The sequence below is a fragment of the Durio zibethinus genome, chromosome 25 (genome assembly GCF_047325235.1).
Source record: "Durio zibethinus cultivar Kanyao isolate XHJ-2024 chromosome 25, ASM4732523v1, whole genome shotgun sequence".
Taxonomy (NCBI): Eukaryota; Viridiplantae; Streptophyta; class Magnoliopsida; order Malvales; family Malvaceae; genus Durio; species Durio zibethinus.
The window spans coordinates 17,638,983-17,661,551 of record NC_143186.1 but is presented as its reverse complement, the minus strand read 5'-3'; the positions used below and the strand labels follow the sequence as shown (position 1 = coordinate 17,661,551).

The 22,569-nt window shown below is 33.9% G+C and overlaps 1 pseudogene; it reads left to right on the top strand.

Annotated features, from left to right (window-relative positions):
- Positions 1–22,120, top strand: part of LOC111275741 (putative terpene synthase 2) — a 49,765-nt pseudogene extending 27,645 nt beyond the window's left edge.
- The last annotated feature ends 449 nt before the right edge of the window (positions 22,121–22,569 follow it).

The window sequence follows — 22,569 nt, the reverse complement described above, 5'->3', positions numbered from 1 at the left end:
CCAACTTTAACTTTTTTTTTGTTTTCACCATCTCCCAAATTTACTAATTCGATAATTTTCTGATGGGGCTCAATTGGCTTATCTTCATGTTCTATTAATTTTAACAAATCAAAAGGCAGTGTGTAGTTATCTGAATCTTCTTCATTATCAAGTTCATCAACATGAATTAAGTTTTGAAAATCAAATATGAGATTATTGCCATGATTATCTTCATGTTGATTGTTTGTGACCCTGTAAAGGGTAAGATGAAGAGAATATTGGCACACAAAAATGGAATAGCAAAACAAAAATGATGGAAATAAAAAAAAAATGGGAAGTAAAATGAATATGAAAACAATAAAAGAAATGTGGATGCATCTTCTAAGTCTTTTATTAAAATGACAAACATAAACACACCATAAAAGATCTTCTAATACTCGTAAAAAGTAATTAAGGATTTAAAGTTTCACAGTACATTACTTTTCTAAAGTTTTAAAAACAACCGGTAGCTTTGTAACTTTTCAATTATCCAGCTCAAAATCTAAAGGACAAGGGTACACGAATAGCTCTTCATTTTGACTCTTCTTTTCTCCATCATCCACCATTTGAATGGCTAGCTCTAAAAATTTTTCCATGAATTCTGCACTTGGGGCTCTCGATAAATCTAGATAAATGTAACTTTTCGACTGAAAAAAATCATAGAGGTATGGAATGACCATGGGTTTTGACTCCAGCTCATATCCCCTAAGATTAGCTATCCTCTTATTTTTTTTCTCATTCACCATTCTTATTCTATCCCATCTTGTTGGCTTATATCCCAAGCTAAATCTGTCTCTTTTTTCATATATGGCCGATGGCTTCGTGATTCCTTGTAGGTTCTTCCTAAGTTCGACTTCAGGTCGCCATCCCATCTTGGTAAGCTGTTTGACTACCATTTTAGTTATCGTAGACAAGTGTGGTGAATACAATTTAGATCCTTCAGCTATATATGTTGCATTGGCAATCTTGAAGGATCTATAAGAGCATTCTAGAGCTTCATTTGCTGATTCCACATAAAGAGTATTTATCGGTTAAGTTACCAATAAATCTTCTTCTCCTACCACACATGTTAGCTTTCTTTCAACAATGAATTTAACTTTTTGATGAAATGAGGATGGGACAGCACCTGTCATATGGATCCATGGTCTATCCAATAAATAACTGTATGAAGGAAAGATATCCATAACTTGAAATTTCACGTTGAAAGTGTATGGACCAATCTGTAATGGCACTTCTATATCTCCTAGCACCTCTCTTCTAGTTCCATCAAAAGCTCTCATTATCATATGACTAGGTTTCATATAAGATCCATCAACAGGGAGTTTTACCAGAGTAGTCACAGGCATAACATTAATGGATGAGCCATTATCAATCAAAACCTTAGCCATTATATGACTTTTACATTTCACAATAATGTGAATAGCCTTGGTATTTCCTCTACCTTCAGGAGAAATCTCTTCATCATTGAAAGAGATATAGTTTGAAATAATCAAATTACCAATAAGCTGTTTCACATATTCAAGAGAAGCATTGTGAGACATATATGATTGATTTAGCACCTTTAATAAAGCATTACGGTATGACTCTGAACTGAGCAATAATGACAATAACGAAATTCTAGCTGGCATCTTGTTAAGTTATTCTACCACGTTATACTCATTATGTTTTATTAACTTTAGAAATTCATCTGTTTCACTCTCAGATACTGGCTTCTGACATTCTTTTTTTGGGGTTACATCAAGACCACTCTGACTTTCATTTTTTTCTCCTACCTTGGCTTTCTCTTTTCTAGCTTTTTTTAGAGCCTCTGGGGTATAGCATCTGCCACTTCGACTTATGCCTCCTACGCCCGTTATGTTGGCAGTATCTAGGTTGACTACGATGTCATAATCATACTTCTAAGGTACTGCTTTATCATTTTGATATAAAAAAGGGTCAAGAACTTTAATTGTCACTACTGGTCGAGAAACGGGCTTTTCTAGCTTCGATGTTGGCTTCTCATCATAATAGATAGTTACTAGTCTACGCACAAACTTATTCTTTGAATCAATGGTAGACACTTCAGCTTTCACCAACTTTTCTCTCTCTTGGTAAAACTCTATTCGACCCTCATCCATCAATTTTTACACCTCTTGATAGAATTGGTGACAATTCTCGATAGAATACCCCAGAACACCTCCGTGATAATTACAGCTTTCAATTGAGTTAATCACTTTAGAGCAATTTTGAGGTTTTATCAACATGTCAGCTTTGATCAAGGCTTCAAACACTTTAGCCATAGGAGTTTTGACCTCTTTTATTCTTCTTTTCACATAGCTTGTTTGCCTATCAACCAAAGCATTTATTGATGGCCTAGTATGATTCGATAGAGGGTTCTCATTGACATTTGGAGTCCCTTGTTGGTTGGTATCAAAATTTAATACTCTTTCATTGATTAACCCCTGCACTTTATGCTTCAAAGCAGTACAGTTCTCAGTGGAATGACCTGGATTCCCATAGTGATAATCACAATGAGAATTGGAGTCATACCATTTAGGAAATGGAGGTTTCATAGGTTCAACAATAACAGGAGCAAGTAGATGTTTTTCAACAAGTCAAGGATACAAATCTGTGTATGTCATGGGAATGAAATCAAAAGTGAGTTTTTCTTGAGTATTTCTTGCGGCTCTTGGACCACTATTAGGTCTCCATTCTGGTCTTGTAGGTACAGTAAGACGATTATAGGAATAGATGGGTGTCCGAAAGGATGGCTGAAAATGGGATAGATAAGCTGATGGTTGTAATAGTTGGTATGGTTGATATGGATGAGAGATGGATGTAACATTGTTTATGGAAGGGTAATGGGTTTGGTAGACTGGTACAAGGTAGGGCATGAAACCTCTGAACTGTTGCCCTACATAGTTTACTGCTTGGGCTTCATTTTCTTTCTTTTTGGGAGTTCCACCTTTTTTTACTTCACTTGTCTCTCCTATATCGAGCTTGCCATTCTTTATAGTACTTTTAATAATCTCACCCGATATCACCATATCTGTAAAGTTCTTGGTTGCATTGCCTATCAATCTCTCATAGTATGGTACTTTCAGAGTATTCATAAATAAAACAGTTGTTTCTTTCTCGATGAGAGTAGGTTAGACTTGTGCAGCCACATCTCTCCATCTTTATGCATACTCTTTGAAGTTTTCAGTTGCTTTTTTTTCCATACTTTGTAGAGAAAGATGATCTGGAACCATATCCGTGACATGCCGATATTGTGTAAGGAATGCCTTTGTAAGCTCTTGCCAAGAACGAATATGAGTCCTATCTAATTGAACATACCATCTAGCTATAGAACCTGTAAGACTATCTTGAAATATGTGTATTAACAACTTCTCATCGCGAGCTTGTGCTGCCATCTTTCAACAATACATGGTGATATGGGTCATCGGGTATTTTGTGCTATCATATTTTTTAAATTCATGGACTTTGAATTTAGGTAGAATGATCACATCAGGGACTAAACAAAGTTCGGTTGCATCTGTGCAACCATAAAAATTCATTTCTTCTGCTGCTCTAAGCCTTTCTTCTAATAACCTTATCTTTTCCTGAGCACTATTATCTTTCACTTTCTCAGATATCTTTATCCCTAGTTTTTCTCTTTCTTTGGGATCATCCAAATCAGGAACTAGGATTGGCTCGGGTGGTTTTTCCATCATAACAGGATTAACAAAATTTTGAAATTGTCCCAGAGCGGGTGTAAATGTCATTCCTGGATAAGGATTGGGATATCCACTGGGAATAAGAATTTGTACTCTAGTTCCTTAAAAAGGTTGAGTTGGTTGTGGTTCAAACCCTGGAGGGTAAACAGGATCCACCATGTCTGGCGATTGCTCTTGAAAGCTGAGATTTTCTTCCACTGCTTTTCCCTTGTCAAGTTTCCTGAGCATATCCATTATTGTACTAAGATCCCCTCTTAGTTCTTCTTGAGCTTTCTCGATTCTCTCAAATCGATTGGTCTGTTCTTACTCCATAATTCTTGTTTGAGTTCTGGTGTTGTATGAATGGTGAGTGTGTTGAATCAAAATTTTTGAAGGGTGAGCTATTCTTGAACCTTTATTACCATAAAATTTGTAGAAAAATCAGAATGCTATGTGTCAAAATTTTTATTTTTAAAATTTAAAAAAAATGATGCAAATGATGCATGAATGCAAAAAAAATATTTGCTCTAGACAAATTTCAATACTAGAAATTTTCATTGATTCCATACAACTTTGATTACATGTGATTTATCATCCTAGAATTATATCCATAGAAGCATTTCACTTGCTCATAATGGTCTTTTGCTTCGTCTAGAAAGTTTACTAAGTGCTGTCTATATTCTTCTACAGGATTGACTTCTTGTCTTAATGCTTCTACCTTTTTAACCATCTCTCATGCCTTTTTTACTGCCTTACAAACTTGACTGGTTATGTGCTCTATGTACTGTTGCCTTCCTAAATTTTTTACTTTCCACATCATGTGAGCATCTCTTTCTGAATCACATGTGAAGATCTAATCTTTTTCCCTTCTATGCTACTCATCTATCATTACTGAAATATTGTTTTTATGATCTTGCAGTTGTAGCTCCAACCCTTGGATCACCTGGTGAAGTGATTCTTTTTCATTCAGTACTTTGAAGTGCTTTTTTCTCTCTTTTGCAAGCATGATTTTCAACCTTTCTTTTTTTTTTTTTGGCATTCCACCAATCTTGTTGAGGATGTAGAATATAATCCCTTCCAATTCTAACATTCTTGAAAAATTCTAGTGGTCTCCTCTTACTTTTCTTGAGCTTTGCCCTTTCATTAGTTTATTCCCTTTCGAAGCTCATACATTTCACGTTGTTGACTAAGGTAAGACTTGGTGACTTTTTTAGTATTAAATTGAACTCGTAACCTTTTATTTTTATAGTGTAGATCTTTCAAGTCACTATTAGCCAGATCCTGTTCTTTTATGACTTTTTCTAATCTGCTCCATTGTATCTTTGCTTCATATTTTAATTGCCGAACTTTCTCACAAAGTCTTAAATTTTCTCTTCTTATTTTTTCTTTTTCAGCTTTTAATTTTTTCTTGACAAGCTCAACTTCTGATAATTGCACCTCTTCTGAAAGATTAACCAATTGATATGAGCTATCGTCACAAGGGAGTACTATGTCTCTAGGCCGCCTTACTTTCCAAATCTGGTAATCAGGAGTGACTTTATTGATGAGAGGCCCTAATCTCATTCTTCGTGTTTTCTTTCATGCTTGGATTAACTGCTTTGAGATTCTTGATGGATTCGGTTCCCCATAAATGAATTCTACTTAGACCAGGCCATGAGCAGTAGGAACAAACTGCTTTGCACCAAATTGCTTAAGTACTATCAATAGAGCGTAACTTACAATACCACATAATCCTAACAACAGTATCTATGGCTTATTTCCTCCACAATACAACACGGGGACATGAGGCATCCAAGGCGCCATCCATTCGATTTCATCCCCAATAAGCCTTCGCAAGAAAAAGACCCAATCTTCTTTAGTCTTCAATGTTGACCATTGGTTTTTACAAAACTCTTCGATTGGTGCTTTATTTCAAAGATATGGTTTCGAAAATGCACTCTTTCCACACTTGAAATGACTTCTAACCCATACGTATAATAGAGATGCACATCCCATGAATCGTCTTTTTCCATTTCGTCAACAGAAATTCAATGACCTGATGGTTTCGGCCAGGACTACTGGAGCGGGATTAATTGCTTGGGTTTTAATTTGCTTGAAAAAGTCTACCACAGTTATCTCAATGTAACCCAAAGTCTTCGAAAAGATTACCATGTCGTACAATGCTAAAGCAAACACAGCCATACCTTGATCATCAGTTAAATGCTCCTAAATGAAGTTTTGAAGAAAATCCCAACGAATGCTGAGATGTTCACCTTTAGATTTCGTAAAAGAATCAATGGTTTCTACTTTAACCCCCATAAGCTTGGCTAACTTTTTACGATAACCTGATTTTAGCTTTCAGGTAAATACTTTATCTGGACATTATAGTTCTATCCTAAGTAAAATTGAATACTCCTCGATAGTTGGCACTAAATCTTCTTGATTAAAAATGAAGCATCTATAGGATGGATTCCAAAATTGTATAGCTGCTTTGACCAGCTGTTCATCAATCACTACTGAAATGAGGGATGCAATCTATCCATACTTTTTGTAAAAGCTTTCTTTTCTTTCTTCACTTAACTGATCTCAAACAGCAGCTAACTCTTTTAAATCATTTTGTGTGAGATCTAAATACACTTTCTCGGGTAATTCAGACACATAATTGGTAGGCAAACAATCTCCATTCTTTTGTTGAGCTTCTTTCGACCAAACATGTACTTTATTATTCGATTCACATGGCACACTGACTGAGGATGAGCAAATTTATAGTTCTATGGGATCCATGAAAACTTCTTAGGAGAAATATGTCTTAGAGTAAATATTTCGATGCAAGACTGTATGATATGATTAATGCAAAAAATGAAACAAATTGAGTTAGTGTGGTTCGAAAAACTTTTTTTTTATTTTTTAGTGTTTTTGAGATTTTTTTGTTTTGTTTTGTTTTGTTTCATATTATACACAACTTTTATTCTTAAGTATTTCCTATAAGAAGATGGATAAGGCTCTACATAAGGCTGGTTTCTTAGGCTTATTATATGCTGGGTTTGGATTGACAGGGTCTAAAGGTTCCCAAATTGTTCTTCACTGTCGTCCATGTTGGACTAGTAAGGTACCCCGATCCTCACCCATTATAGGCTACGAACGAAAAGGGTTCAATTCAAGTAGAAGTATTTCACTTGCCATTACGGAGGTTATCACCTCACGAGAGCATAGGTACTTTACTTCTTCTTATAAAGGACAAAGCCTGGGTATAGAACTCATGTATGAGATGCATCGTGCCATTGTGTAAATATATATCCTAATTTATTGAGAGTAATATATACAGAAAAATAAAACATAAGAGGCATAGTAAAAGAAATGTGTGTGAATTTTTTACTTTTTATTTTTTATTTTTTGTTTTGTTTTTTTCATTTTTTTTTACTAAAAATGAAGAATAAAATTTTAAGAAATTGATTAAGACTATTTAAATCAAAATTTGAGGATAACAAGTAGTTAATTTTGGCCTAACTCTCGAAAACAAAAGGCTTCCCCAGTGGAGTCGCTAAGCTATCGTAACGGTTTTATGTCCGTCCAACGAATTTGAAAATGAAATAAAAAAAATAACGGAGTCACCACCAATCTCTTTTGGCTAGGTGCGATTGGCCACCTACTAAAACATATCCTTTTAAAAAAAATTTAAAATTAATTAAAATTTATTAAAAAGATAATTTTATGATCTGCGAAACAGTCTGGGTTTGAGAGTCGGTTACGCGTGGGGAAGGATTAGCACCCCCACAGCGCCCGTTAAAAATGGTACCAATTAACAACGTGTTATCTTTTGATTTTGATAAAAATAGTCCAATTTTCGCTATTCGAAAAATAATTTCCTTGATTTTTTTATTTATTAAAAAAAATATTCTCGAGAAAAATAAATTAAAACCTTTTTATTGAAATAATTCTTAAAATGTTCCAATACGTTGGTAACATTAGAAAAACTTTTTCTCACCTAAAGATTTCTTAGGCATCGCTTCTTGCAATACCTTAGAATCTCATCCTCGGAGGCTCGAATTTATTTTTCGTAAGAAATTATGTCATGCATGCTATGCAAAATGTTTCAATGTTTATGCACACATTTTATTCTCATTTGTTAGAAATTTTATTAATTATTTTATTAATTTTTTAATTTTAATTGAAATTTTGAAGAAAAAGTAATTTAACTATATTGAAGATTTTCTATAAATATTCAAATATGCTGGTAATATTTTACAAAAAATCTTTTCACCTAGGGATTTCTTAAAGCATCTCTACTCGAAATACTTTTAGAATCTCATCATTGGATTAAATTTCTTTTCTTCCTATTTTTATTACTTATATCTTTAATTTATTAATCAATTTTTATTTATTACTAAAAAAGAAAATTTTTACTGCATTGAAAATTTTTTATAAATACTCCAATACACTGGTAGTATTTAAAAAAAATCTTCTCACCTAGGGATTTCATAGGCATCACTACTCGGAATACCTTTGAATCTCATCTTCGGATAGAAATTTCCTTTTCCTACATTTTTTATTACTTTAGTATTATTATTAAATTTATTTTTATATTATTGTTTTTAAAGTTTATTCTAAAAATTAACATAATTGTATAAAAAAAATTAACCACAATTTCATCATTTAATCTAATAAATATAAATATTTTAATATGCATAAATATTAATAAAATAATATATAAAAAATAAGAAAAATTCAAAAAATTTTTTTTATTGAACCAGACTAGTCAACGGTCTGATCAACGCGCAGTTCGGCTCGACGGTTCGATATGACGGTTTAGCTCGATCTGACGGTTCAACTCGATCTAGGTGGTTCAATACCGATTCAGTTCGGTCTGGACAATTCGATTTCGGTCCAGTCAGATCGGTCAGAGGTTGATTAAGAAAGCGGGTAGTCGGGTCAGATGCGTGGAACCCAAGTTGGATCGTCCTTGGCTGGAACGACGTCATTTTGGTCCTATGCTTAAAACGACGTCGTTTTGCTTTTAATGTTTTCTATAAATAACTAAATTTTTTTTTCTGTTCATTTTTTTGGTTTTTCAAAAAAAAAAGGGGAAGAGAGCTCTAGACAGAGCTCGTCGATCGGTCGTCGGACCACCGTGCCGACCGTCGTCTAAGTTACCATCGGCAATCGCTGCTGGTGGTTTTCGATCATCGAAAAATGTGAAATTCTTCTGAAAGTTCTCGTTAATGCGATCTTTCCAGATCTGATGTCTTTTTTTTTTTTAAAACAGTCTCGATCGATATAGATCGGGGCTCAAAGTTTCGGTCTTCTTTTTTTTTTGTTGTTTTTTTTTGGACAGAATCGACTGATCTTTTTTTTTTGTAGGTGGCTTTTCTGGCACTAGGTTTCCCTACTTGGGGACTATGATTTTGTTTTTTTTTTTTTTTACAGAATCTTCTTCTTTTTTTATCATTTTTGCTTCGATTCTGCCTCCCTTCTCGTTTGCAAATAATAAGCTCTATTTATAGAGCTTTTTAGGATTCAAATCCTAGATTTTCTGGGATTCGAATCCCATTTTTTCAACTGGCGATTCACGCTTGTCATGCGTGATAGGGTAGCTTGTCGGTCAGCCGCTGGCAACTAGCGGCAGTGATTTTGGACTTTAGGGATTGTGCATTTAATGCACTAGATTTGAACCAGATAAGGATGAAGAAGATAGGAAAAGGAAGGAGGAAAGAAAGAAAAAGAAAAGAGAAAAAGATAAACGCGAAAAATAGAAAAAAAAATAAAAAATAAATAAAAAAATAAAAAATGGTGTTTACAGATAGTAAGGGGGATATGGATAATACGGGATAAAAAGATAGTGTGAGGAATTTCTATGAGTGACAGCATGTGTTTCCTGCTCTTTCTTCTTTAAAGTTGCTATCTTCTTTTCAGACCTTTCAATTTTGTCACTTTTGATAGCGTTCTCTATCATCTCTCATGATATTACCATGTCGGAGAAGTTTTTCATGGTATTCCCTACCAATCTCTCATAATACGTGGCCTTCAGTGTATTAACGAATAGCACGGTTATCTCTTTTTTCGTCAGTGACGGTTGAACCTGTGCTACTACATCCCTCTATCAATAAGCGTATTCTTTGAAGGTTTCCATCGATTTCTTCTTCATATTTTGTAATGACAGCCTATCAGGGGTTGTATCCAAGACGTGCTTGTACTGTGCAAGAAAAAATTTGGCCAAGTCTTTTCACAAATTGATCTTGCTTCGATCTAACTACACATTCCATTTAGTTGCTGAACCAATCAAACTATCTTGGAAACAGTGTATCAATAGTTTGTTGTTATGGGTATGACCTATCATCTTTCTACAAAACATGGATATAAGCAGAAGGACACTTTGTCTCATCATATTTCTCAAAATTTGGGATCTTAAATTTTGGTGGGATAACCAAGTCGGGCACTAGGCTGAGCTTATTGGTGTCAATAACCCCATAAATGTCATTACCTTCAACCGTTTTGAGCTTCTCTTCGAGTTGGTCATACTTGTCTTGAATTTTTGAATTTATAACAAGTTCTGACATTTCGTGAGACTTTTCTTGTTCAACAGGGTCATCAAGATTTGGTACCATGATGGGATTGACTGGGATGGGTCCCGAATTGGTATTCAAGTGGGTCTGTTGTTGATTTGTAGAATGATTGACATAAGGGTAAGGTTGTGCACTTGGTGGTTGTATGTGTATACCCTGAGGAACTTGAACCTGAACCTAAGGCGGAGTGAATCCCAAAGGGTATAATGGCTCTTTTATATTAACCTCATCTCTTATCCTTGACGCATCAGTGACTCTTTTTCTTTTCATTGATCCAAGCAACAGTTGTCTTAATTCAGTCATTTGTGCTTCGATGCTTTATTGTATTCTGATCACTCTTTCTCATATTTCCTCCTGTGCCCTTTCGACCCATTTAAATCTAGTTGTATTCTCTTCTTTCATGGCTCGAGTCTGAGAACGAGTATTATATCTATGCAAAAGTGATGGATTTTGATTCCTTGGTTTTGCTATCCTTAAACCTTAGTTTATTAACTATGAATTAGATCGCATGATATAATGTCATTAATATTATTGTTAGTATGAAAATGCATCATGAAATGAATGAAATGCAAAGTAGGGTACTATCTTGGATCGATCAAAACAAAGAGAAACTTTCATTAACCATGGGATTCTTTATACATCATTCGATCATTCTTGCATTAAAGCCATAAAAACATTTGATTTGAGCATATTGCTCCTTAGCTTCATACAAAAAGTGCAATAATCTTTGACTATGGCCTTTGGTTAGTACAATCTCTCATTCCAGTGCTTTTGCCTTTTCAACCATGTTGCTTGCTTTTTGAACAACCTTGTAGATTTGAATAGTCAAATGTTCGATGTATTGCTGCCTCCCTAAACTTTTCGCTCTCCACATCTCTCGAGTATCTACCTTCATATTGCAAGTGCGAGCCCAATAATCTTCTCTGTCTTGCCACTCAGTCAAAATCTTGTCTATATGACTCTGATTGCTTGTCAATTGAAGCTCTAAGATCATTAATTCATGCTCTAAGGCTTTTTTCTCACTTTGCAAATCGGAGTTCTTGCGTTGTTCCCTCTTTAGTTCAGCTTTTAACTTTTCACTTTCTCTTTGGTGCCTTGCTACCTTTTCAGAAGCTCTTGAAAGTTTTTCTTTCCATTCATGCTATTTTTTGATGAGTGTGGAGATCATTTCTTTGTTCTCTCGAGCTCTGTTCTTCCAATATTCTACCATATCTCGTAGTTTCTCCACATCCTTCTTGGATCCCTTCAAAGGTCTACTATCAAATCTCAATTTCTTATTTTTTTGATGTAGATTTTACAGATACTCTTTCAATACTTTTCGTTCTTTAGTCAACTTCTGTACTGTATCATCTCTCATCATCAAATCATATATTAATTGGTTAACCTAATCCATCATAGCCATCTTTTCTTTCTCTAACCTTTTCTTTTCAATCTTAAACTCTCATTGAGCGATCTCAAAAGTTGATAATATTGGTACTAAAATAGGAGCTAACAACTTCTCTGAAATATCGACTAGTAAAGGCTTAATTTTGTTAACCCTTTTTATCCTCCAAGCAAGGTAACCTTCTGCAATATTATTTGTAAATCTAGCTGGACTCATTCGATTGACTTGCTTCCATGCTTTGATGATTTCACGAACCTTTTTCACGTAGCCGGATGTCCCATAATTGAACTCAAGTGAACTGAGTCCATGAGTCATAAGGATAAACTGCTGTGAGTCATATTGTCTTTGAACCATAAGGGGTGCGTAACTCACTGCCCCTCATATTCCTAACAAAGGTACCCATGACTCATCTCCATAACTATATAAGATGGCCATCGAAAGCATTCATGGTGCCCTCCATGTTACATCTTCGCTAGTGAGCTTCAAAAAGAATGCCAACCATTAACCTTTTGTCCAATCTTTCCTCCATTCTTTAGCAATAAACTCCTTGATAGGACTGAAGTGAACGGAGAATGGCCGAAATGATGTCTTTTTTTTTTCGCAAAAATGGCTTCTGAGCCAGATAAAAAGTAATTGAGCATACCTCATAAATCGTCTTTCACTCTTTTTTCGACAAAAATTAAGCGATCTAATAGTCTCTGCCAAAATAGTTGGTGAAGGATTTATACCTTTATTTAATTGCTCAAAGAAATCAACCACTGATGTTTTTATATGTCCTAAAACCTTAGGGAATATCATCAATCCATAGACGGTCAAAGCAAACACATCCAACCCCTGATCAGTATCAATATACTTTCTTATGTACTCAAGTAGAAAAGCTGATGGAATGGTCTCAACTCCATTCTTTTCTTTCTTATGCTTGTCTATCTCTTCAACCTCTACTTACATAATCTTGGCTAATTTCTTTCTATATCCGGTAGTCTTATGCTCTTTTCAATAGATCTTATCTTGATTGGTAGACTCTATTCGGAGTAAAGAAGAATATTATTCGATCGTGGGGGCCAAGTCTTCTTGGTTGAATACAAAGCATCGATAAGATGGATCCTAAAACTGTATTACGGCTCTCATCAACTGTTCATCAACCTTCATTGACATAAGCAGTGCCACATCTTCGTATTTCTTAGAAAAAAATTCCTTTCTCTCTATTATCCACTGTTTCCAAATAGCTTCTAATTCTGATATATTATTCTGATTGAAATCCATATACACTGACTGTGGCAGCACCGATACGTGACCATCTACTAAGCAATCTCTTTCTTTCCCTTGAGTATTTTCTGAATGGCTCTTAACTTCTAAGTAGCTCTTACACATGAATGACATCTTTTAGGTTTTTTAAAAGTTTTTCTTGCTAAAGATTGATCCAAAACAATACCCTCTAGAAATATGGTACCTATATGATGCATGCAACAAAATTGAAGACAACAAAAAAATTAAACAAATCAATAATATAAATAAAACAAATAAATAAAAATGAGTAAATGAATGAACAAGTATAACATGCGTAATAACAGAATATACATAGTGTAGGTAATTTTCTCATAAAAGGGACAGCATGGCTTTATTCTGAAGTTGGACCTTATGGCTCACTATATGTCGAGTTAAGATTTACGTGTCTCAAGGTTTCTAGACTATTCCTCACATCGTCGTCCGTTATAGACTAGTAAAGCTCCCCGATCTTTACCCATTATAGGCTACTAACGGAATGGGTTCAATCTGAGTAGAAGTGTTTCACTAGCAAATACGGAGGTTATCACCTCACGATAGCGTAGCTACTTCGCTTCCTCCTAAAAGTGATAGAGCCTGGGTCTAGAGCTCACACATGAATATGCCAAGTGTGTGCAAAATAATGTATTAATCAAAATACCACAAACACAAAATTAAAATAAAACAACAACTAACATAAAATTTATCTTATTCATTAACACTTTTTTTTTGAAAAATCAAAATAAAGGAGATTAAATGAAATGTCAAATAAAACCAATTAAATCCAACAATTTTTAATAGCGTCTAATTAAAAGTTTTGGCTTGACTCTCAAATTAAGTTCTCTAGCGGAATCGTCAAGCTGTTTAATAGTTTTAGGACCGCCAGACGTAAAACGAGTTTAAAAATCGAAGAAAATAAAAAAAGGGGGGGAGTCACCACCAATCTTTGTTAGGGTGTGATTGGCCACCCAAAAGGTTATCATTTTAATAAAACTATAAAAACAAGTTTAAAGTTTACCAAAAAGATAAATTTCGGTCTACGAAAAACCAAGTTGAGTCCGGGAGTCGATTACGCATGAAAAAGGATTAGCACCCCCACAACGCCCATAAATTGGTACAATTTAATTACGCGCTATTTTCAGTGTTGGATAAAAATGGTTTTAATTTGAAATTTAACACCAATTCCCTTCACTTGAAAAAAATAAAATTTTGCTAAAATATTTATTTAAAACTATTGAGAAAATCTTTAAGTTAAAGAATTATCTTAAAATTTTTCATCGTCTAGGCATAATTTAAAATAACTCTTTTCGCCTAAGATTTAACACAATAATCCTTAAAATGAAATAACAATCTTTATAGAAAATAATTGTTAGTGACTCTCCAACATCTAGGCAAAGTACAAAGAATTATTTCTTTAGAAATGTTATTTTTGTTTTATTTTATAATATCACAAAAGGTTTTTTTTTTAAGTATTATTCTTTTTTGATTATAAAATATTTTATCATTGAACAGTAAATTAAAGAGAGAATAATGCAATCAGTTATCGATGATAACATGTTAACGTATGTATGTTAATGAATGTCATGTAAAATGCAATTTAAGAGTTGGATTCTTAAGTATAATGAGACCACCCCGACTCTCCAACATCTAGGAAAAAATTAAGTGCGACTATTTATATTTAAGATCCCAATTTTATTATACTTTTTATTTATTAATCTTATTATTAATGTGAATTAAGAACTCAGTGTGAAAAACTCAATGAAATGGAGTTTCCTAAATATCCCATCATTTAGGCAGCATTTGGGAACAAACCATCTCATGCAAGACTTTCACACGTGTCTTTAAAGTTTTGAAATAGATTAAGGGTAAAATTTTAGGGTTTAAGTTTAGGGTTTGGGGTTTAATTACAATGCGAACATCTCTAAAAATCCCCATCATCTAGGCGGACTTTCAAAGCAAGTTCAATTTTTTTATAATTTTTGAAAACTAGTTAAAAATTTCTTATATATATAAATTTTTATGAAAATTTATTAATAATAATTCCCCAACATCTAGGCGAAATTATTTGTTTGAAAAAATATTTTTTATTCCCTCCAACATCTAGGCAGGGAAAATAAAAAGCTTACTCTATTATTATTACTATTTAAACATTTTTAAAATATATTATTTTTTTATATTGTTTTATATTGTTTTCATTTTATTATTATTAATAACAATTAAATATTTATCCTAATAAATTTAAACATTTATGCATAAATATATAAAAAAATACTTAAAATAACAAAAATAATATTATATAAAAAAATTAGAAAATTCAAAAAAAAAATTTTTTTTTACCTGAACCGGATCGGTCAACAGCAATTCGGTTGGATGGTTCGGTTCGACGGTTCAGTTGGATGGTTCGGTTCAACGGTTCAGTTCAGTCTGGGAGCGGTCTGGTTGGTTCAGCGGTTCAGGCCGATCCAGGGAGCGGTTCGGTTCAGTCTGATCAAGCCGGTTCAGAGCCGTTGAGAAGTCGGGTTAGTGGGTCGGTTGCGCGGACCTCGAGTCAGGTCTGGGTCAACGCGCGGATCCTCCTTGGCCTAAACGACGTCGTTTTGGGCGTTTATTGAAACAACATTGTTTTGGTTATTGACAGTTTATATAAAAGTTAAAAAAAAAAATTTTCATTCATTCCCTTCGTTCCTAAAAAAAAAATCTTCTTTTCTTTCTTTTTTTTCTTTCTCTGGCCAAACACAGATGGTCGGCCTGCCGTTCCTCCGTCGTCACTGCCATCGTTCACCGAAATATTCTAAAAAAACACCGAAATGTTTCCCTTGACCTCCTGAGTTCAGATCTGAGGTCCCTTTCACCAAAAAGTGTCCCCACTTCCCTAGATCTGCTAGTGAAGTTTCGATCAGATTTTTTTTATTTTTTTTATTCTGACTTTTTATTTTTTTTGGAACTGACTTTTTTTTTTTCTTTGTGCAGGGGCTCTTGGCGCTGGGTTCCTCCCTGTAGGGAGGACTGTTTGATTTTTTTGTAGGTTTTTTTATTTTTTTGACAGAATCTCCCCCTCATTCTTTTCTGTGTTTTGGCTTCGCTAGGAGCTCTATTTATAGAGCTCCAGCCATGTGTGTTTGGGGGGAAGGGCATGTGGCTCGGCACGGGGTGTAAACACGAGCCCCATGCCTCTTTTATTCATTTCTGTCTTATTTGACGTTTGTCAATAGGATGAGTAATTAGAGGGGTGGAGGGTAGAGTATAGTGATCAGAAGGGTGGGGTGTAGGGTCTGGTGGCAGTGGTGCCATCCCCAGCACCACTGCCATCCTCGATTTTTTTTGTTTTTTGTTCTTTTTTTTTGGTATTTTTTTGTTTTGTATTTTGTATTATTTTTGTATTTTGTACATTATTATTTTTGTTTATATTTATTATTTTTGGATGAAATTGATGTCTATAATACCTACATGAATGATGATATATATCCTATGACTAATGCAACATACTTGTATGAAATGCACGGACCTACTATATGTATGAAATATGTATGTATGAAATGCAATGCATGTGTTATGCTGGCTTAATAAGGTAAACACTACCTAAAGATACATAACAAGATAAAATGCATGCACTACATATCAAGAAGTGCATGGGATGCATGTGCATGAAGTAAAATGCATGTGCTACCTATTGATATGGATGGGATGGAATGCACGTATTATCCTATTATGATGCGTATGGTATGAGATACATGTATTATTTATTACGATGTATGAAATGCGAAAGATGAAATAAAATACAAAATTTTTTTATTTTGAGAAGGAAAAATGAAATAAATAAGGCTTGAAAATTAGTCTTTATTCGGCCAATAAACAAAGAATATAAGAAAAATCATTAATCTTTGAAAATGTTCTTTTGCCTTTTTTTTCTTTTTTTTCCTTTTTTATTCAATGATCGACCTAAAATAACTACCACATATTCAAATATAATGCACACAATCAAAGAATATATAAAATAAAAAAATAAAATGACTCGAGAATTCAAAACAAACAAGTAAGAGAAATAATATAACAACCATACAACAAAATAACATAATGTATAATGTCCTAATTTTTGGTAATTTTTTAAAAGGTGGCATGGCTCTATCCTAGACACGTTTTCTATGGCTCACGATATGCTGGGTTAGGATTTATATGTCTAAAGGTTCCCAGACTATTCCTCACATCATCACCTATTATAGACTAGTAAGGTTCCCTGATCCTCGCCCATTATGGGTTATTAACGAAAAGGGTTCAATCTGAGTGAAAGTGTTTTGCTAGCAAATGCGAAGGTTATCACCTCACGAGAGCATAGCTACTTCACTTCCTCCTAAAAGGATGGAGCCCGGGTATAGAGCTCATGCATGCGAGTGAATATGCAAAGTGTGTGCAAGGTAATGTATTAATCAAAATAACATGAATAAATCATAACCAAAAACAAAATCGAAATGAAGTAATAACTAACACATAATTTATTTTATTTATTAACATGAATGTTTTCAAAAAATAAAATAAAAGAAATTAAATTAAATATCAAATAAAATCAATTAAATCCAACCATTGTCAATAGCGAATAATTAAAATTTTGGCCTGACTCTCAAATAAGTCTCCAGCGGAGTCGCCAAGCTATCGTAACGATTTTGGGACCGTCAAATGTAAAATATTTTAAAATCGAGAGAAATAAAATGGAGTCACCATCAATCTTTGTTAGGGTGTGATTGGCCACCCAAAAGTTTATCTTTTTAATGAAACTATAACGAGTTTAAAGTTTATCAAAAAGATAAATTTCGATCTACGAAAAACTAGATTGGGTCCGGGAGTCGGTTACGTGTGGGGAAGGATTAGCACCCCCACAACGCCCATAAATTGGTACCATTTAATTACGCGTTATTTTTTGTGTTGGATAAAAATGGTTTTAATTTGAAATTTAACAATAATTCCCTTCATTTTGGAAAAATAAAATTTTGCTAAAATTTTTATTTAGAAATATTGAGAAAATCTTTACGTTAAAGAATTACCTTAAAATTCTCCAACATCTATGCAGAATTTAAAATAACTCTTTTTGCTTAAGATTTAACACAATAATCCTTAAAATGAAATAACACTCTTTACAGAAAATTGTTGATGACTCTCCAACATCTAGGCAAAGTACCAAAAATTATTTCTTTCAGAATATTTTATTTTATTTTGTAATATCATAATTTTTTCTTTTAAAAGTATTATTCTTTTTTATTATAAAATATTTTATCACCAAGTAATAAATAAAAATTAAAGACAGAATAGTGCAAATAAATACTGATAATAACATGCTAACGTATGTATGCAAATGAATGTTATGTAGGATGAGATGCAATTTAAAAGTTGAATTCTTAAATATAATGAGGCTACCCCGACTCTCCAACGTCTAGGCAGAGCTTAGGTGCGACTGTTTATATTTAAGATCCCAATTTACTGTTATACTTTTTTATTTAATAATCTTATTATTAATGCGAATTAAAAAATTGTGTAAAAAGACTTAACGAAATAAAATTTCCTAAATACCTCATCATTTAGGCGGTATTCAGGAACAAATTGTTTCAAATGGAATTTTCACATGTGTCCTTAGGATTTTTAGGATTTTGGATTTTAGGGGGGGTTTTAGAAATCTAGGATTTCAAAAATTAAAAAATAGTGTTTAAGGTTTCATTTTTAAGAAAATACGAACATCTCTAAAAATCCCCGACCTCTAGGCAGATTTTTGAAGCAAGTTCGATTTTAGTGATTTTTGAAAATTAATCAATAATTTCTCATATATTTATTTTTTTATGAAAATTTATTAATAATAATTCCCCAACATCTAGGCGAAATTATTTTTAGAAAAATATTTTTTATTCCCTCCAACATCTAGGCAGAAATAATAATAATAATAATAATAATAATTATTATTATTATTATTATTAAGCATTTTTAATATATATTTTTAATCGTTTTCATTTTTATTATTATTAAAACAATGAGACATTTATTCTAAAAAATTTAGAAATTTATCATGCAAGAATAAATAAAACAAACTCAAAATAACAAAAATAATAATATAAAAAAATTAGAAAATCCAAAAAAAAAATTTTTTTACCTAAACCGGACCGATCAACTATCGGTTCGACTAGACCGAAAGGGGTTGGTTCGGCTTGCGGTTCAATCGAACTAACTGAGGAGCAGTTCAGTTCGGTTTGATTGAACCGACTCAGAGCTGTTGGAGGATCCGGGTCAGCGGGTCGTTGCGCGGATCCTGGGTCAGATCACGGGCGCATGCGGATCCTCCCTGGTCCAGATGACGTCGTTTTGGATAGCCGAGGCTATATATAAACCAAGTTTTTTTTTTGTTCAGTTTTCTTCTGTTCCTAAAAACAAAACAAGATTTCAGAGCTCAGGGAACCCATCAGTGACCGACCATCGGTGACCGACCATCGGTGTCATGCTGCCACCGTTCGGGCCGCTACCGGTGTGGTCGCCGGTGGCCAAAAAATTTTGAAATCCTCCTAGAAGCTCTATTCGATGCGATCTTTTCGGATCTAATCTCCTTTTCACCAAAAATGGTCCCGATCTGCGTAGATCGAGGTCCAAAATTTTTTGTTCCCTCTCTCTTTTTTTTTAAAAAAAAAAACTAAAGCTGATGATGATCTTTTTAATTTTTTTTGCAGGTAGCTTGGCACTAGGTTCCTCGCCTAGCGAGGACTATGTTTGTTTTTTTTTTTGTGTTTGTTTTTGCGTTTCTGTTTGGGTATGGTTTGGTGTGGTGTTTAGGGTTGTTGAAGGAAAAGGCTTGGAGGTTTCGAGGGTCTGTTTGAAGGCTTTTCGAGAGAGGTCTGTTCGAAGGCTTTCTTTTTTTTTAAAGAGGGTCCGAGAGTTTTTTTTTTAGAGAGGATCCGAGAGAGAGCTTGAAGGGCAAGAAGTTGAGACCTTTTAAGGAGTTCAAAAGGGGATCTAGGTGGCTGTAGGGTGGTTGTAGGGTGGTTGTAGGTGGGCTGAATAGGGGACTGGTCAGAGGGCTGTAGGGTGGCTGGTTGGGGTGGCTGCAGTGCCAGCCACCCTACTTTCTGTTTTTTTGTTTTTTGTTTTTTTATTATTTTTATATAATTAATAATTATTTTTTAAAAATTATTATTATTATTATTATTATTATTATTATTATTATTATTAAAATTATTAATATTATACTGAAATGAAAACAGTAGACCCGAACAAAACCGGTGTCTACAGGTAGAAGATAGTAGCGTTGAATATCCCCTTTCAGCACTAGTCTCCCATGCCCGAAAACGACCCATCCGCAAAAGCTTGCCAAGGCTAGAGGCTAGGCGATACATTTCTATATATCAAGAAGATGGTTCACATGACAAAACGTTACTAAATTTTGCAAAGTTGGATTTCAACTTATTACAAAATTTGCACAAGGGAGAGCTAAGCAAGATCTCTAGGTAATTGCTCCTTAATGCTTCTATATGAAATTGTTGTCAACAGCCATGTAAGCTGTTGGTAGAATGCTGAACAATCAGATTTCGAACCTTACCAACTTCTGAGAACCGAACAGTATGCAATACTTGGGCTAATTGTTTTATTTCAGGTGGTATAAAGATTTAGATTTTCCTGGAAAACTGCCATTTGCACGAGATAGATTGGTTGAAGGTTACTTTTGGATATTGGGAGCATACTTTGAGCCTTAATACTCCTTTGCTAGACAGATATTGACAAAAGCAATAGTCATAGCGTCAGCTGTGGATGACATATATGATGTACATGGCACATTTGAAGAACTCGAACTCCTTACAAATGCAATTGAGAGGTAATTAAGCAATGTATATCTTCAAATTATGGACTATATAGTAGAATTTGGTTGAATTTTGGATTTTATTAATCCATAATTTGTGTTCCAGGTGGGATACTGACTGTATAGATCAACTCCCAGCATACATGAGAATCTTCTACAAGGCCCTCTTAGATGTTTATGAAGAAATGGAAGAAGTGATGACAAAGCAAGGAAAATTATACCCTGTCCAATCTGCGAAAGAAGCACTAAATTCACACTAAACCACTTTCTCATTTACAGTTTTCATGAGATAAATTCGTTCAATTCAAAGATGAAACTACATATAAATAGTAAAAGACCACGGCACACTTCCCTCTCGTTTGCCCAAAAAATATCGTTTAAAATGACAAAAAATAAAAAGTAAAAAAGAGAATCTTACATGAAAAATTATTTGGACCACAAGCTGATAATAATATAGATTCCTTGGCCTTTTCATTTCTCAGATGAAACAATTATCGCAATCGTATTTCGTTGAGGCCAAATGGTACCATGAAAACTACGTACCATCGGTGGAGGAATACATGATAAATGGATTAGTATCTGCTGGCTACATCATGTTTGCTATCACATCTTTTGTTGGAATGGGAGATATTGTGACAAAAGAGATATTTGATTGGGCATCTAGCAACCCTAAAATCATTAGAGCTTCTTCAGTAATTGCCCGTCTCATGGACGATATTGGTTCACACAAGGTGCATCATGTATCTACCTTTTTCTTTTATATCATTTTTTATATTTGAAATGATCAAAAATAAAATTAAAAGTTTTAACACTTTTTGACAAATTACATAATTAATTGACTACGTGTTATTTATTTTTTACTTTTTTCGATATTGCTTAATATGAAAAAAAAAAAAAAAAACTAGTATAACGCATTTTCTATCATAATTAATGAATAAGAATAAAATCATGCATTTTATCATTGACAATCAAATAGAATTGTGAGAAATTAAAGCTTCTAACTGGTGCAAAGTATTATAAGAATTAATTTTCCCATATATTTATTTAAAAATATTATGATTATGCAGTTTGAGCAGGAGAGAGGGCATGTTGCATCGGCCGTTGAATGCTTACATGAAGCAGCATGGAGTTTCAGAAGAAAATGCATGCAGTGAGTTGAACAAGCAAATTGAGAATGCTTGGAAGGATATAAACCAGGAGTTGGTACTTAGGCCGACACCTTGGGTCCCAATGCCTATCCTCACACGAATTCTCAACCTTGCAAGGGTGATGGATTACCTCTACAAGGATGGAGATGGGTACACACACGTTGGAAATGTTGTTGAGTGCGGAATCACTTCATTGCTCATTGATCCAACCCCACTTTGAAGATCCAAGAATTTACATATAGAATAAATAAATAAGAAACTAAAAGAACAAAATTGTCCGAGCTGCCAAGAATTGAAATCTTTTGGTGTTATATATGAGATAAAGACAATTCATTCTCAGAGTGATTTCTCTTTCTAATATTAGAATGTATTGCACCTTTGTGTAATTCTATATATGTTTAATTTCTTTTATCTTTTTAAGTAAGTGGGACCGATAATAAAATAAATAAATAATAAAGCACAGAACAAGACATAAGATAATAAAACAATAAAACCCAACTTACCAATCAATCGGTGTCGGTCAAAGTTCCACGCAAATCAAGCTTCTTCCTTTGCTACAATCTTCTCTTCAAATCGAAACCTGTGTCTAGGCTGTGATAGTCAGATCTTGCTTTAGTCATTTGCTTTATGACAACCTCTTGTGATCGTGAATTGCTCCTCCTCTATATATCGTGAATTCTGGTGTCAGTTATCTCTGTTATTGCCTCCCTTCCCTTTGATC